The sequence below is a fragment of the Perissodus microlepis genome, chromosome 3, assembly GCF_051167445.1.
Source record: "Perissodus microlepis isolate ML-2025 ecotype Zambia chromosome 3, ASM5116744v1, whole genome shotgun sequence".
Taxonomy (NCBI): Eukaryota; Metazoa; Chordata; class Actinopteri; order Cichliformes; family Cichlidae; genus Perissodus; species Perissodus microlepis.
In genome coordinates this window covers 16,679,527-16,685,787 of record NC_140463.1, presented here as the reverse complement: position 1 = coordinate 16,685,787, position 6,261 = coordinate 16,679,527, and positions in this window count along the sequence as shown.

Genomic DNA, 6,261 nt, shown 5'->3' with positions numbered 1-6,261 from the left:
AGAGAGGGACCGAGAGCTTAGACCTTCACTCAAGCAGTTATGGTTAAAAATTAGAGATGAAAACATAACTTTAGAAGTTTAGAAATTATGTCTAAACTTAAGTTTTGAAACATGCTTTGAAAACTAAAACTTCTTCCCAAGGCTGTTGGGTAATTTATGATAAATGAGCCATTATAAATGGTTCTCACTTGGTGGCAGTTTGTATGGCTCATCTGTGCTGTCCGTTTTAAATAAAAACCTTTACATAACAACTTATTTCATAGTGCGATCTTCACATGATTCATATGCTTTAAAGCACAATCTCTACTTGATTGCCTGTTGATTATATTCACAGTATTTACCTATTCTGTCTTTGGGGATAGCTTCCTAGCTATTAGCTTAGCTCTTAGTCACTAATAGCATGGCTTCTTCACCTGTCCCCCACAATTTTCTGCTCAGTGTGTCAAATGTTTAGCTACTCCGTGGCCTCCTATATTTATAATAAAGACTTGTAATTAATTTAGCCTGTTTACACCTATGGAGGCCTGGCTCAGTGAGATGGAGAGCCAGCTCTGCACCCTCAAAAATCCTGTAGCTAGCCTGTAGTGAGTGTGGCCAGACATAGCTTAGCCACTGTTAGCTCTCCCCCAGGAGATTGTCTCTCTTAAGGTGCTTTACCTATTTTTAATATATAAAACTGGAAGATATAATTCCTCCACTTTTATCTTCTTCAATATCATGTACAAACACAGTACAGAGTAGCTACCTAAACTCTATTCTCATAGAAGTTGATTATCTTGTTAATACAGTTACATCCTTACTGCATATACTTTTCCAGAGAAGCCACTGTGGCTTCTCTGGAAAAGGGATCAGATGCACTTGACTTGCTGGTATAATTCTCAAATGCACATTCAGAAGATCTTCATTTATCCTCAAAAAAAGAGTCTGATGCTTAAAAAAAACATGTAAAGTTGGACATCTTATTATTGATCATTGATTGAAGAAAACAAGAACAACCCCAGTATTTTTTAAGCACTGTTGTCAGGCTGACAATGAGTCAGAGCTCTGTTGAGCCAAGCATTGCTTTAAGCTTAAGTAGTAAAGACTTTATAAATATCCTCATAAATAAAATTATATGACTCGAAATACAGCATTAAATAATTATTTAAATTTGTCAATAATATTTATTTAATTAATTATTTCAAATTTTAAATAATTATTTACAATTTTAATTAATTATTGCCACATTTAATTAATTATTTAATGCTGTATTTAATTAATTCATTATGTCAGTCCTGGCGTTCCATATAACAACCGTTTTGATTTATTTTTAAACTCTTGTGATCAGTATGAGCAAATTGTGTGAGTTTCCATACCAAAAAAAATGGTACCAGAGACACTGATTTTTAGCATGGTATACTGCAGACGTCCCTTGGGTTGTTTATGATTTTATGCATAATTTAGCGAACTGCATTCCCTGTGTGGTAACAAAAATAACATTGTTTATAGGTGTAAGCAAAATATTCAGATATGCAAAAAATCACTAACAAAAGAAATGGAGCAGACTGTTAGGATCTTGTGGCTGTAATAGCATCCATAACTGAAGGTTTTTCATTAATTTATTTTCACAGGTCTAGATGATCACATCTGTTTGTTGTCATTTAAATGAGTTGGACTTGCAAACTTTGTAGTTGTTTGTGGAAATTGCAAGGGAATAATTGAACATTACATTAACAGTCACACACATTACAAAAGAAGCTGTCCACTGCCTTGCATATACACAGACTGTGCACAGTATTTCAGATCTGAAAAACCCTTGCAGGTCCATTTAAGAGATCAGGGGGTCGCAAAAAGGAGTATGCAACTGACTTGCTGGCTTTAATGTAAAAAGCCTGTTGTGTAACTTTAATGAGGCAGCTAGACTAAAGCAATATATTGCTTATCAAGGTAAACATCTGACTGATAAGGAAATTGTTACTTGTCCTTTTAATCTTCCTTTTTCATATCAACACCCGTGTTTCTGTTTTAATCCTCAAATTAAGGAAGTGTGCTCAGATTGCCAGTTTTTCTTTTAAAGGTTACTGAGTGAATGTCCAAAAGATTTCTCCATGGCAACCACAGTAAGAGCTGGCTGACTTAAGCTGGTGAAAAGTGATTCAGTTATTTATTATCGTATTTACCAGAGGAGATACTGGGTCATCTTTTATGAAAGGAAAAAGATCACTCTGTCCCATAATTCATGGCAACACACCAACCCCACTGTTCAAGAATGTGATGGAGCTCATGCAGATGTGTGTTTTTAATTCGATGCCATAACAACAGGCTCTTAAACAAACAGCACAACATTACACTGCTGTAACAATATCTGCTCCATATCCAGGTGTTAACATCCATAAAGAAGATAATTTGCATAAACATTCTGAACCAAGATTATAATTATATTAATTACATTATATAAAGTGTTCAGTTTGCATTGAAACAAGCGGAAAGTGTCAAAATGCCCACAAGGTGGAGACAGACAGTAACACACTACTGATGAGGACATTTGTAAGACTATTTTTCCACCAAGCATTTGTAATCACATAGCTGAATTCGAGATTAAGGATATTGTTTATTAATTTAAATAAATATAACAAACACTGAGTATCAAAATAAAAGCTGATAGTTTAAATCCACTGAAAAGTAATAATATAAATTTATGTTGCATGTTAGTTTTTGCAATATTACTCATATTGAAATAACTATATACAAAAATATTCTAATTTTACATATTTGAGTTTATTATATATTTACTTACTTCTTATCATTTATCTTAACATATCGTTTTATGTTTAAAATTTGTTTTTATTTATTATGGCACCTTGTGAGTGCTAATTTTTTTCCCTACCTCATGTTTACAGTGGGAATATTTTTGGAGTGTAACCTGCTCAAGTGTCATATGTGTCAAAAAGATATTTTTAAGGGAAACTTTAGCCTGCCACCCAAACCTTAAACATACTGAAGAAGAAAAACGTCAGAACTGGATCTGAGAGAGATGAGTGTATGTTAAAATGAAAGTCTGATGGTATAGCTGACTATGTACATGTCTGTTTATTTGTTTTTGTATGTTTTTATTGTGTATACTCATCTTCAATGTGTTGCTTTTATTGTGAGGACTAAATTGTTATAGTCCTTGATAAGGGACTATAACAATTTAGTCCTTTTTTACTTTGTAATTAGTGTCGTTGTTGTTGTTATTATTATTATTATTATTTTTTTTATTTTTTTATTACTATTATTATTATTATTATATATATTTTTTTTTTTTACATGTGCAATACAATTTTGTGCGCTTTTGCAAATGCTCAAATGCTGTGCAAAACAAGCAAGTCATGACATTTGCACAATGTCTTTACTCATGGAGCACATTTTGAAACATGCTGTGGTTGCTGGACTGTTTGCCCTCATTTTAGTTGTGAGGAGAATCACTGAAAACTGGCAAGGTCAGAAGTCATAAGGACATCAATGCAGCAAATGTTCTTTGCTCACAAGAAGAGTAGCTGATGCTGCAGGAAGCTTAAGTTAATGTTGCAAAAACAAAGAGCAAACACCATCATACATCAGTGTGTGTTTTATGGGAGCTTCATGCTTTGGGTGTCAGTCCAACACTGTCAGGTGAAGATATTCTTGGCACAGACAGATGGCAGACGATATCCACACCATGTGTCACGCCAAGAATTTGAATCTGCAAGATTCAAGAGCAGAAATCATTCAAATGTTACTCAAATGAAAAACCTAAAGAACCAGCCTTTATGGCTTGTATATTTGATCACTTCAACCGGTCATACACATTAAGCACTCGTTGATAACTGTTCTAAATTACCTCGAGAACTCATCTGCAGACAGTTCTCATAGTAACCATTACTGGGCTCTCCCCAGCACCATTGTGAAAAGGAGAAACTGGTCCCATCACTCCACCACCAAGTACCCTTGTAGAAGAAAAAAATTAGTAGTTCAGGCAGGCCTGTGTGTAATCCTAACCAGTGTTGGGCAAGTTACTTTGAAAAAGTAATTAATTATGGTTAAGTTTTCAAGTAAGTAATTACTTTTACAATCTTGTTACTCAGTTACTAGCTCATCTACTTTTTTGAAGAAGTAACTAGTAACTATAATTAATTACTTTTTCAGAGTAACTTGCCCAACACTGGTTATCATTAATGCCTGATCTTTTAGCTTCTCTCCCCTGCCTCAGGTTTCACTGCAGGTGGGAATTAACATTTTCTTTTGACAAAATACCTTGAGTCCTTTGCTTCCTCCAATCCAAGCTGGCCAGTTGCCAAACAGCTGCATGATCAAGTGTGCACTGATGCAAGATTTTCCCCCAAGCCCCAGCAGTGTCTCTTCAATGAAGAGGGACAAAGCAGAGGTTTTTTAAAACAATGAGTGGTTCAATCAGGTGTTAAAGATGATAAAAGTAAAATAAAATTACCTTAGCAGAATCCCAACTCATGGGTGTTTGATTGTAGGTAAAGCAGCGACTACCGACTTGAGTCCAACCGTAAGGACACCAGGCTTGATTCCAACCATCAGGACAATAAATGCACCTCTTGACCAGGTGACTCTTGGCTGTGGACAAATGAACAGTTGTACATGTGTCTCTGGTTAATATCTTATTTTGTATTACTTTTAATTATTATATTATTATTTAATTATTATATATCCAATAACTGACAAGTCATACAAGTAACATTGGACATATAAACATTAGTTAAAGGATTGGTGGTGTTCAGGTGCAGTTATGTGTACGTTGTCTTTACTTCACATTTATAGATATATGATATATGTTACTTTAAGCTTTGTATTTCAGGAAAGAAGGTCAATTAAAAGTGGAAGCCAATGATTTAGGTATTGAGTATAACAGCCAGAAACCTCAAGGTTTGTAAGGTTTTTTTTTTCTGTTAAGCGTGAGATAAGTTATTGAAAATCTGGAAAATGCAAAAAACCTGTGGGCATCAATCAATTTGCTTTAACTCTCATAAATAAGATGTACATTTTACTATTAATTTGTATGTTTAATTACACTCATATATATATATTAGGGGTGCAACAATATTCGTATCGATATTGAACCGTTCGATACAGTGCTTTCGGTTCGGTACGCATATGTATCGAACGATACAAAATTTGTAATTTATTTTATCATCTTTCCTTCTGACGATGCTGTCTGTGTTGAGCGCTCAGTGAATCTGCGTTCGACTACTCCGCCTAGGCTGCACTGTCGAGCCCAGATCCACTGAGCGCTCAACACAGACAGCATCGTCAGAAGGAAGAGCGCAGGGCAAGCTAGCGAGACAGAAGTTAAGCTCTCCTTGCAACATGGCAAATTGAACCTCCCCCACCCTCATTCAGATCTGGCGTTTGGAATTATTTTGGTTTTCATGTGACGTATGACCCTGAAGGTAAGCGCGTCATGGACTAAGTAAAACAGTATGTTGGATGTGCCACGCAATGCTCAATTACATGGGTGGGAACTAGTGTGTTAGCGCAGTTAGCTCGTTAATGTGTTGGCCGTCTAGCCCCATGCACGGGGCGATCATGGGTAGCTCGTTAACGGAGATTTGCCGTGTTGTGGCGTTAACGTCATTTCAACGAGATTAACCTGAAAGCACTAGTGGGAACACAACGAATATGACTGCACATTTACGCCGACATCATCCTAGTGCAAAGACAAGTGGAAGCAGACAAAAACAACAAGCATGCATGCTACAAACTTTACCAGAGTCATTTAGACAGCCGTTAGCACATGATTCTCTAGCCCGACGTCCCGGGGCTAGCGATTTTTCCAGTTGGGCTACCAAAATCTATCTCTGCCCTGCCCGTCGGGCTATTGTAGGAAGGAAAAATATATGTCAATGCTTTTGCATTCTTTCGGAAATGTAGCTGGGTAATTATGTCATTGGCATCGGTGAGCCACTGTCAATATCAATATTAAATCGCGTTTGAATTTGTGCTTGTTTTTTGCTTTCACTTTGCAATCGCGCAAACTGTGTATAGAGAGCGTCAGCACTGATTGGTGAGTGACGATAATTTGTGCACCAATTCCTCTGACATCGTCTTATCAATCGTTAGCTTACTACGCAAACATGACAAGTGAAATCTTCCGCAGCAAGCTTAAACATGTGAGAGGTTGATCGCGCAGAGAATCGCTGAGCGTTATGTGAGTGCGTGTGTAAAAGCAGCAGGATATATATTTTAGTTCTGCTGAGCCAAATAAGACAGGTCAGGGTGAAGAAGTGAAAGCCA